This window comes from Sapajus apella, unplaced genomic scaffold (genome assembly GCF_009761245.1).
Source record: "Sapajus apella isolate SASKATOON/1434 unplaced genomic scaffold, GSC_monkey_1.0 scaffold1, whole genome shotgun sequence".
NCBI classification, from domain to species: domain Eukaryota; kingdom Metazoa; phylum Chordata; class Mammalia; order Primates; family Cebidae; genus Sapajus; species Sapajus apella.
Window position 1 is genome coordinate 50,633,919 of NW_022436941.1, and position 11,365 is coordinate 50,645,283.

The following is an 11,365-nucleotide window of genomic DNA, read 5'->3' on the forward strand; positions in this document are numbered from 1 at the left end:
AGAAATGCTATATTATCCAAAAGAGGTAAAGAAGAGGCCATATTGTTCAAAGATTATGCACAGGAACCAAAAGATCAGTATCCTGCACCCCAACTCTATGCTTCATCTAAGCAAGTTTGGAGCCACTCAACAATTAGTCCAAGCTGTCTAAGTAACTGTGGCCATGCCAACTCATTGATTCCCACTAAGGCCACTGTCCATCCTAATTATAATGCCTCTCTTGTACTGACTGATCAGCAATTTATCACTAACCCTGTTACAGCAAGTGGAGATGGATTAGCCATACTTTATTATCTGCATAGGGTCACAGTGGGTGTTTTTGCAGACTTTTGGTCATGATCTGCTTTAACCAAGGAATTTGGCCTTGAATCTCTCTTCTCTTCTGGAAATAATTTAGACTCTTTCCATGATCAGAGAACTCAGATTAAATGTTAAAAGCCTTTCATTTAATTACCATTGTATGATTTTAGTTTCATTCACCTATCTAAGCCATCCAAAGAAAAATAAAATGGCTTGGAGAATGGAAAGGCAAAAGAAAGTAGGTGAATGATCTAGTTTTCTGAAATCTGCAAGTCTCTGAAGTCTATTTCAACTTTATCTTTGGCTAACAAATGCTCACTCTACATCCAAACTAGCATTGCCAAGTAATTAATTGTAAAATATTGAACAAACTTTCAGCCATAAAAGGAGGCTTTCAAGAATATCTTTGAGATGAAATAAAGGGGAGGCTCTGCCTTACCTTTGCCAGAACATTCAACCTTTGATTTTTTCTTATATCAAAAGCCCAACATGCAAGCTTACTCTGATGCACCAACATTTGATGCATTGTGAAAGGGTACTTATGTGTGGAAATTTCCCATTTCAAGGATCTGGGTAACATTAGCTTCACAAAGCCATGAGCTTGAGGCTGTACACACCAGGATAAAGTTTTCTTTTCCCACTTCTCTTTATTCTTTTCGTGTAAACTAGTCTACATGAGCTTGTGTACACACTGATGCATGTGCGTGCAGACACACATACCCACACACAAACACACACACTGCAGAGCTAATCTGCCCTTAGGAATGCAGAAGACAAAAGTGTAGACAGGGCCAAACAAGACTAGAGAACACTTCGCCACAGCGTTCTCCAAGATGTAGTTTCAATTCTTTGCTTTTCATTAGAGTAGCCACAAATCCCCCCAGATCCATCTTAACACTGAAGCAGAAAAAGAAGCATAATAGGAGTGGGGTCCAAAGCAGATGCTCTTCTTCAGGCCAGGGGAATGTTACTGTCTGGTGCGCTGGAGGTGATGAAGCTGATTCATTGGGTGTGCCCTGAAAATTGAAGTTTTTTTTTACATTGATTTCTTTCTTTTCTTAAACATAGGAGTTCATTGCTTATTCTCGTCAGTGTGTAGAATATTTTCTAGAAAGATACTGTAGGTGTCTTTAAATCAGTATGTGATAGATGATATGATATAATTTATCTCTCACAGTTGGAACAAATAACAATATTTATAGTTGTGTTCACAGCTCTTTTGTAAAGGCAGTATTGTGGTATACAAGGACAAATTATACCTCAAACATTTATTTAAAGTTAAAAGTGACTTTAAGGAATGGGGTGATCAGTTTGGACTAATTGCCATGGTACTCTTAATGTTAACTAGGCATCATTAACTGAAAGATTAATCTACCAGTCCATTTTCACATATAGTTTCTAACTCAAATAGTTATAGTTTGACTACTAATATAAGCCATTATTTCTTTATTTATTGCAAATAGAGAGTGATTTTTCTATTTTAACATGTATAAATAGCGGGTTTTAACATGGTCAGAAGAAAATGAAAGCAAAAGAATACATGTTTCAAATGATGGAGGTTGTAAATAGTGATTTACCTCTCATAAGCTAAACAGAAATTTCATGGTACACAGCCTGCTACACAAGCCAAAATTAAATATAACAACTCATATAATAATAGTCCCATAATTTTGCCTCTGAAATAATGAAGGAAGTTTTCTGCCTTTTAAAAGTTAGAAATTTAGTTTGCCTATTTGTATGCTAAAGTTGTTTGTAGTAACATCCTCTAATTATTATTGCACAAGAACCACCTCCTGCTGTATTTTGCTATGAGTCACAACTTCAGAAACTGTCTAAAGTAACGTAAGCAGTGGAAGCAAACGTCCACAAAATAAATTATGTTAGGGACAAAATAATAATATAATAAACACACATTCAACCTCCCTTAAATGAAGAGGCATTGAAATCTAACACACAATTATTTTAAGAAGCTTCCATACACACACACACAAAAATCATTAATAGTCACAGGAAGGGCTAATATTAATGATAAGATTGCATTTATCTTTGTTATCTTGCAACTCTTTCACTAGTGTAGGATGCTTAGGCAAGAACAATCTCAATGTAAAAGAGGTTGTGATATGTTGATGACGCACATAGGATGATTTAGACTATTGTAAAGCACCTAACCACTACTTTTCAACTTCGTTGATGTAACGTGTGTGAGATTTGCTGGCATTGATACTCCCGACATTTCCATTTGCCTTGCAAGCAATAGCAAAACAGTTTTTTTTTTTTCCTCCAATAAATAACTTCTCTTCTCCTATGAATAATTTGAGCAAATAAGATTTGGAACAAAAATAATACTTATTAACAAAAGAAAAAAAAGAGCAAGTATTCCATTGAATTTTGCTTATCTTTAGTTGTATGCTCACAATGATAGTACTAGGATGTTAGCAATTTTTTCTTTACTTCACAGGATAATTGTCTATATATAATAATGAATCATTCATATTTATGAAAAGTCAATTTAAATTCTCATTATGTGTTTTGGGTTAAATGACGTTTTACTGACAAGGATGCATGTTCATAATCGTTCCAGTGCAATGACAATTTTTTTATTGAACTTTGGTGAGGGACTATATAAAACATCTCTATCATCAAGCAGTCAGACTATTAACCAGCTAACCAATCAATTGGTTGCAGGGTAATTAAATAACAAGTTCACTATAAAATTAAAATATAGCTATTTTGAAATTGTTTCCAGATTGGGAGAATATGAGGCTAATTGATGGCTATATCAATTTTCTAGGGCTGCCATAACAAAATCTCACAGACTGGGTAGCTTAAACAACAGAAATTTATACCTTCACAGTTCTGGAGGATAGAGATCCAGGATCAGGATGTGAAGTTTGGTTTCTCCTGAGGACTCTCTCTTTGGCTACACGTGGCTGCCTTCTTAATGTGTTCTCACATGGTCTCTTCTCTGTCCATATGAGTACGTGTGTCCTAATCTCCCCTTCCTGTAAAGATACCAGTCAGACGGCATTAAGGCTAGTCTTAATGACATCATTTTAACCTAATTCCTTCTTTAAAGGCCCTATCTCCAAATACAGTTACATTCTGAGGAGCAGGAATTTGGGCTTCAACACGTGAAATCTGTGGGGACACAATCCATTTATGATTAATTCCCTTTGCTTACTCTAATGGATTGAATGTTTGTACATCCCCAGAATTCATATGTTGAAATCCTAACCCCCCATGTGATGGTATTAGGAAGTGCCACCTTTGGGAGATAATTAGGTCATGAGAGTGAAATCCTCATGAGTGGGATTTATACTTTTCTAAGAAGATAACTTGCTCTCTCTCTCTCCCTCTTTTTCTGTCTCTCTCTTTCTCTTTCTGTTTCTCTCTCTCTCACTCTCTCTCTCTCTCTGTTTTCTGCCACATGAGGTTACAATAAAAAGATACCCATAAACCAGGCAAAGTCCCTTTACTAAGAATCACACTATGCTGGTACCCTAATCTCAGACTTCCAGCCTCTAGAACAATGAGAAATAAATGTATGGTGGTGTTCAAGGCACCCAGTCAATGGTAACTTTTTATAGCAGCCTGAACTAAGACATTAGCATATTTCTTGACTTCATTTTTCATTTTTGGTAATATAAACTTTATTTTCATACACATTCATTAATATTAACATTATAATAAATAAATGAAAAACAATTAGTGGGAAGATGAAAAGAACATTTATTCTACAACTGGGTAAGTAGTCTTTGATATATTTACCAAAATTTTTGGAATTACCACAATCATCTCTTTAACTGATTCCGTGTAAAAAAAATTTACTGTAAATTACATTGATTTAAGTTAATTTTCTTTTCTTTTCAGATTATTTTCTACCTTTCATAACAGTCCTCTTGAGAGGGTTAAAGGGCCTCTGGAGATTCTTCCAAAAAAAAAAAAAAGAATTAGAAATGACTATTTGGTAGCACTGAATTATGGTTTGAATGAGACTGAACTTTTTCCTTCATTTTTGAAAACAAAAAAGTGCATATTGGAAGTATCATTGTAGAATGATATATCTGGAAAATTCTAGCATAGATATACCAACTATGCTATTTATGAGACTTCTAAAAATGAACTAGTAGCTTTCTTTTGTGAAATTGTAATATGTTCATTAATACAATTCTTTAACATCTTTAACAATTGCCAAAGCCTTCTCCAAATTCCCAAGCTTTCATCCATTATGGAAACACATGAAGTCAAGGGTAAAATCTGGCATCTATTTAATAACACATAGCAATTTAGCATGCCTATCCCAGTCAGGAAGTGAAAGTGATATAAATACAAACATACATATTATGCCATGTGAAATTTTATCTAGTACAAATAGTAGCTTATAGCTGAAATGGAATATTGTTCATTTCAGGCTGCATACTATTGAAACAGAGGACAAGCTATAGATTGAGTCAAAGCAGTTAGGCAAAGTAAGGTACAGAGTTTGAACACTGCAAGAATTATTGTATACCTTTTGAAAAAGACTTCCTATTTTTTTTTATTTTTTTGTATCCTAGGTAGAGCAGAAGAACTTTGTTTCAACTGCTGCTATTCCACAAACAGTGACATTTTGTACTCCTAATTAAGAGGACAAAAAAAATGTCATTCATAAGTTAAATAATCGACTGCTTCTCTTTTTAGCAGGCTTGTCTATTTTTTAACCCACTAACACACATATTTGGTATGATTATTACATGTGTGATGAGTGGTGAGGAGTAGCAGATAATGGCTTTGGGATCAGAGTCTAACTTTAATCAAGATAGGATTTTTTTCAGATCCGTTGAAAGTGTGTATTTGTTGCATCAGCTTTGTTTTCTTTTATCTCAGGAGAAATTCTTTGATGTTTAAACATTCAAAGTTAAGAAAATATGAGACAGATGAAAGTTCTCTGAGAAAATAATAGGAGGAAAAAGAAATGCAGTCTCTTGGAACAAAAAGTATATAAGGAACACTTCCTCCAGGATGAGAGAAGGTAAGAGTTCATTTCTTGCCTCTACTAGCTGCTATTTCTACATGTTTCCACTGGTAAAGGAGGCTGTGATAGTTAATACTGAGAGTCACCTTGATTGGATTGAAAGATGCAAAATATTGCTCTTGAGTGTGTCCGTGACAGTGTTTCCAAAGGAGATTAATTAACAATTGAGTCAGTGGACTGGGTGAGCTAGACCCACCCTTAATTTGGGTGGGCATCATCTAATCAGCTGCCAGCATAAAAGCAGGTATGGAAAGAGCAGACTGGCTGAGTCTTCTGGCCTCCGTCTTTCTCCTGTGCTGGATAATTCCTGCCCTTGAATATCAGACTCCAAGTTCTACAGCTTTTGAACTCTTGAATTTATACCAGTGATTTGCTAGGGGCTCTTGGGGCTTCGGCCGCAGATGGAAGGCTGCACTATTTTCTTCCCGACTTTTGAGGTTTTAGGATTTGGACTGGCTTCCTGCCTCCGAAGCTTGCAGACAACCTATTTTGGGACTTTACCTTGTGATCCTGTGAGTCAATTATCCTAATAAACTCCTTCACATATTCATCTATCCTATTATTTCTGTCCCTTCAGAGAACTCTGACTATGACAGAGGCCATCTGAGTGTTTCAACAAGCAGAACCTTACCACTCTGGAGAAAGACATGCTAAATCCATAATGGACTCCTGGAGATATTCAATGACCACTGAGGTGTGATTCCTCCTGCCTCTTCCTTTTGGGCTAGCTAGCACATAAATCCCTAGGAAGAAAAACAAATGGCTTATCAGAAGTCCTTTTTCAAAGCTGTAGATCAAGAGCATATGCTGATCATACCCCAAAATTTTGTGACTTAGTAACTGCCATAATTGCCATCCAAACTCCCCTCGTCAAAAGAATGAGAACAAATACTTTTGTTCAGGGAAAATATTTCATGGTAATTAAATGGCTAATTTTTATGTGCAAAAATGGCAAAATGTTGTAGTTTTAACCAGGTATCCTCTCAATCCTATAAAGGGTGGTCATGTATTTGGGTGATTAAATGTAGCAGGTATGTAATAAATTGTGTTGAATAGATGAACAATTCTAGTTTTTACTTTTCTCCTGAGGCAGTTTCTTACTCTTTAAAGCGGAATTTTATAGATATTTAACTAAACATATTTTTACTGTTCAATGTAAACAAGTCTCATATATATATTAAGCTTAGGTGCTGGTATTTGATAGGACTAAATCTAAGAGGCATTGTAAGAACATGAGTTTTGTAATCACAAGTGACTGATTTGAAACTCAGCTCTACAACCTACTAGTTCAACAATATTTCCGTGTTTCAGATTTTTCACATGTATATAATAGCAAACAATAACAATATCTGCCTCAAAAATACAGAAGGAATAAAGGCACAGATATATGCAATGCAATTAGAATGTTGCCTGGCACATTGAACATGTTAGCTTTTATTAGTACCTAAGTAGCCTGAAGCTGAACTCTTCTCTTGTACCCAGACCTATCATCCCAACTCTTGACTAGATGATTTCTTGACTGCATCTGAGAGAATTTTGGGTCTTTATTATAAAAGAGAGACAGAGAAACGAACTTGATTTTCATTCAAATAATATAAGCACAGATTAATATTACACACTGCCGAGATACACCTAATGATTAGTCCCCAGGCTGATCCATCATCAGTAGTTCGTAGCTACTTTGTTCCTTACTCTAGAGTAAAGCTGAAGACACTTCTTTCTTTAACAAACTAGACATTAATTAAGCTAGTCAGGGGACTAGAGAGCATAATTGCTACTGTAACGTATAAAGAATGTTACAAATACCAGTGAGCTTACTAATAAGGAAATAAAAAAATACAATTCCTCTTCCTAAAAGATAAAATAGGAAAACATCTCTTTTGAAAGAAAGATACTTAAATTTGTTTAGAAAAAAATTAGTGAAAATCTATTCTCCATTTCCAGATGTTTGATTCTTAGAACACAGTAATTTTAGGGCAAAACTGATCATATTCTCAGAAGTTAGGCACAGTAACAGTTATACACTAGAGTTGATATCTTGATTTTTCTCCAAATTACAAAGCATTTTCATTGTATTTTTACATTACCTCCTGTGTGTTCTATTAGTACCGCCCTTTGTCTAATTTTCCTGTTTTTAATATCAGTTCATTTGCCTGTGCTCACATCTTTAGCATTAACCTTGATTTCTTCCTTAACTCTTATATCTAATAAGTCACAAACCATTTCACTTTGACACTATAATGGCTCTAAATGAGCTAATTTTGTACATTTCCATACAGTATAGGATTATAGTTAAAAGCTGAGCCTTTAGGATTAAGTGACCTATATCTAAACTTCAATTCTACATGGAATCTTTGGTCTGTTTCTCATTTATAAGATGAAGGTGAAAATATTACATATCTCAAAGAGGTCTCATCAATGTTAAAGTGCTAGTCCATGAAATGGGTTTTGATGCAGGGCCCACTGTGGAAAGTCTTAATAATTATGGCTATTATTATTCTTGTTGTTACTATTGGTGTCCAATGTCACTCATCTAATCAGATCTCTGCTGTTTCTTTTCTGGATCACAACAATAGTCTTTCCATCTTAAGTCTCTGTCATCACCAATTACTCTGTACAGTATTGTGAAATTAATCTGATTCCACACTTCTTGTCAGATTACTCTCTACCCCTAAATGGCCAAATTACTTATCATGGAACAATGCATCCTCCACTCTGCCTCAATTTCTCTAGCATTTTCTTATTCTACCCCTATATACTACTTGATATCATAACTGAAGTATATACCATTTTCTGAACATGCTAGATACCATCTGCTTTGAAAATGCTTTCTATTTGGATGCCTTTTAACCATTGGCAATTGATAATAATAATTTGTTAATTCATTAAATACTATATTAAACAACCCATCTTTCATTAAATCTTCTTTGGGTTCCAAGTCAGAAGGGATCATTGTTGCTTTCATTAAATTGCTCTTCTATGTTATTGTATACTTCCCTTGGGTTACTTATCTCTTCTCATGAAGCATTATATACTATAATTGTGATTGTGCTTGTCTTTTCTCCATAGGTGCACTGTAAACGTCAAAGGAGTGGGTCCTACGTCCTAAACAAATTTGATCATATAGATCAGTGTTTACTAGAATGTAGAGGGTACAAGTATAAATGCAGAGGGTAAAAGATGTTTTCAGGTGGTGCATTTGGAACTGTAAATAAATTGAATCACAAAGTAAGAAATATACAACTTAAAAAAGATCCTATGGTACCTCGAGAGAAAGCTGACAGTTGGATGCTGTCTTTAAAACCTCCATTAAACATACAGTCTTCAGGCTCAGAACCTGCAAAAATCAGTGTTTTCTAACCAGTGCTTTGTCTTGTGTTCATTTCAAATATTTTTCTGGTTAAGAAACTATACTTACCAAATAAAAGTAGAGGTAGTATGGAGATTTGGCAAAAGTAGCTGTAGATAGCCTGGAAAAGACCAAAAGTTTTTATGTGTCTCTATTGGAGTGCCTGCTAATGATGGACACTGAGCAGTTATTAGATGATTTCCTAATTCCATATACTTCAAAAGAGAATTGTTGCAAAAGGGTGCCACTAATTCTTATCTTTCCTTGCCAGTCAAAATGACCCAGTAGTCCCCACCATCATCTTTTTTACCAGATGAAATTTTCCAGAATGATCTTCAAGTCACCATTTACAACCCAATTGTTTTCATTTATTCTCTTCTACACAAAAACTCTGTTATTACCATCTGCTAGGAGACACACATAAATTTATGCTGAAATGCTCAGGATTTTCTTTAGGCAATTTGTACAAACCCTGAGAAAAACTGAGAAATCTTATTTTCCTTTGCAAGGAGTTGATTGTAGTGAGGTTATTTAACAACTTCTTTGTTGAACACAAAATTAGAATTGCTACCAACTGAATTGTGTCCACCCTAGAATCCATGTGTTGAAGCTCTAACTTCCTATGTGATAGCATTTGGAGATGGGGCTTTTGGAAAGTAATTGCGGTTACATGAAGTTCAAGGGGGAACCCTCATGATGAAATTAGAGGCCTTATAAGAAGAGACACAAAAGAGCTTGCTCTCCCTCCACCATGTGAAGATATCGAGAAAGATGGCCATTTGCCAGCTAGGAAGATAATCCTTGCCAGAACCCAACCATGCTGGTATATTGATCTTGGTTTTCCAGATCCTAGACAGGAAGAAGATTAATTCTGGTTCTTTACAACACCTATCCTGTAATATATCATTAAGAAAGCTCAAGCCTATTAATACAAGTATATAACTTGTCACAACTGTATAAAAATGAGACTGGATGACATTCATAGAAGTGTCTAGGATCAGGAAACATTCAGAGAATGCATTGCTGTTATGGCTCTTCTATTGCCACTTTTGGCAGTAGTGTACCCATTAGAAATGGTGCTGGGCATTTCTGAAAGCCTGGATAGAGGAAGTTAGTCAATGGCCTGAGGACAGCAGGCTAGGAAAAATATTTTCCTATTCCCAAAAGAAGATAATGTAGCCTCTGAAAAAAGTCTCTCCATGCAAGCATGTAAAAGTACAATAGCACATGAATTAAGTGAACATTTCTACACCTAAATATCCACAATGCTGTGGAAGACCAGAATACAAAGAGACCAGTGTGAATCCGTCTTGTATTTCAAGACATAAGTTGATACATCTGAATGGATAAGGTAATCTATTAAAAGGTCATTTGAACTTAAGTTTTGATGATTTTTCTCAATATTATTTATTTAAAAACTATTTTATATGATGAGGAACTTTTTGCATAACATCTTAGATTTGTCCCTGTGTTCGCCTTCATCAGTGCTTTGCCTGAGTCAGCCATGGTTCACCATGAAAACACCATGAGTTACACCTGCATCACAGTTGATCATGATCTCTAGTGACTGGTGATGCCAAAGCAAAGACTGAGTCTTTGCTAATATGTTTTCATCCTGGTGGTTCGAGTGTCCTCTGTAGCGTCATGGAGCCACATACCATCCCATCATCTTTGTTTCTTTGTTAATTGTATTCTGTCACCATGTATTTTATTTGGAAACACACAAAGAAATAACAAAAGAAATTTTAAAATATGTAGTTTCAACATTGCTGTCAGTCTAAGAATTTAAAATATTTAGTCAAATAATTATACATCTTCACTGTCAAATCTTCAAAAATCATAATTTTAATAAATTATTTGGATAAAAAGAGAAAGAGATTATTTATGATAAGAAATCACATTTTTTCCATAGGACTATTACCATAGAAAGTCACAGACTTTTTATAAACATTATATACATATGTATAATGTTTATATATATATAATACTTATATATATAATTATATATATAATTATATATAAAGTCCAAATTTCTGTGTTAGCTCTAGAAATTTTTCCCCACTAAGAAATTTGTTGGAAATCTTTCCTTTAACACTTTGAGATCATAGAATGTAATACAAGAAACTGACTAAGAAAGTTGGATTCAACTGATAAGAACAGATACTACACTTGATGTTAGCCAAAAGGCTGAGCAAAAACTAGAAGCATTCCCTTTGAAAACCGGCACTAGACAAGGATGCTCTCTCTCACCACTCCTATTCAATATAGTATTGGAAGCTCTAACCAGAGCAATCAGGCAAGAAAAAGAAATAAAGGGTATTCAATTAGGAAAAGAGGAAGTCAAATTGTCTCTATTTGCAGACAATATGACTGTATATTTAGAGGACTTCATTGTCTTAGCTCAAAATCTCCTTAAGCTGATAGGCAACATCAGCAAAGTCTCAGGATACAAGATCAATGTGCAGAAATCACAAGCATTCCAATACACCAATAACAGACAGAGAGCCAAATCATGGGTGAACGTCCATTCAAAATTGCTACATAGAGAATAAAATACCTAGGAATACAACTAACAAAGGATGTGAAGGACCTCTTCAAGGAGAACTACAAACCACTGCTCAAGGAAATAAGAGAGAACACAAATAGATGGAAAAACATCCCATGCTCCTGGTTAGGAAGAATCAATATTGTGAAAATGCCCA

At 35.0% G+C, this 11,365-nt stretch overlaps 1 pseudogene; it reads right to left on the reverse strand.

Moving 5' to 3' along the window:
- Positions 1-10,709: 10,709 nt before the first annotated feature.
- LOC116554652 lies at positions 10,710-10,863 on the reverse strand (annotated as a pseudogene).
- Between the last annotated feature and the right edge of the window lie 502 nt (positions 10,864-11,365).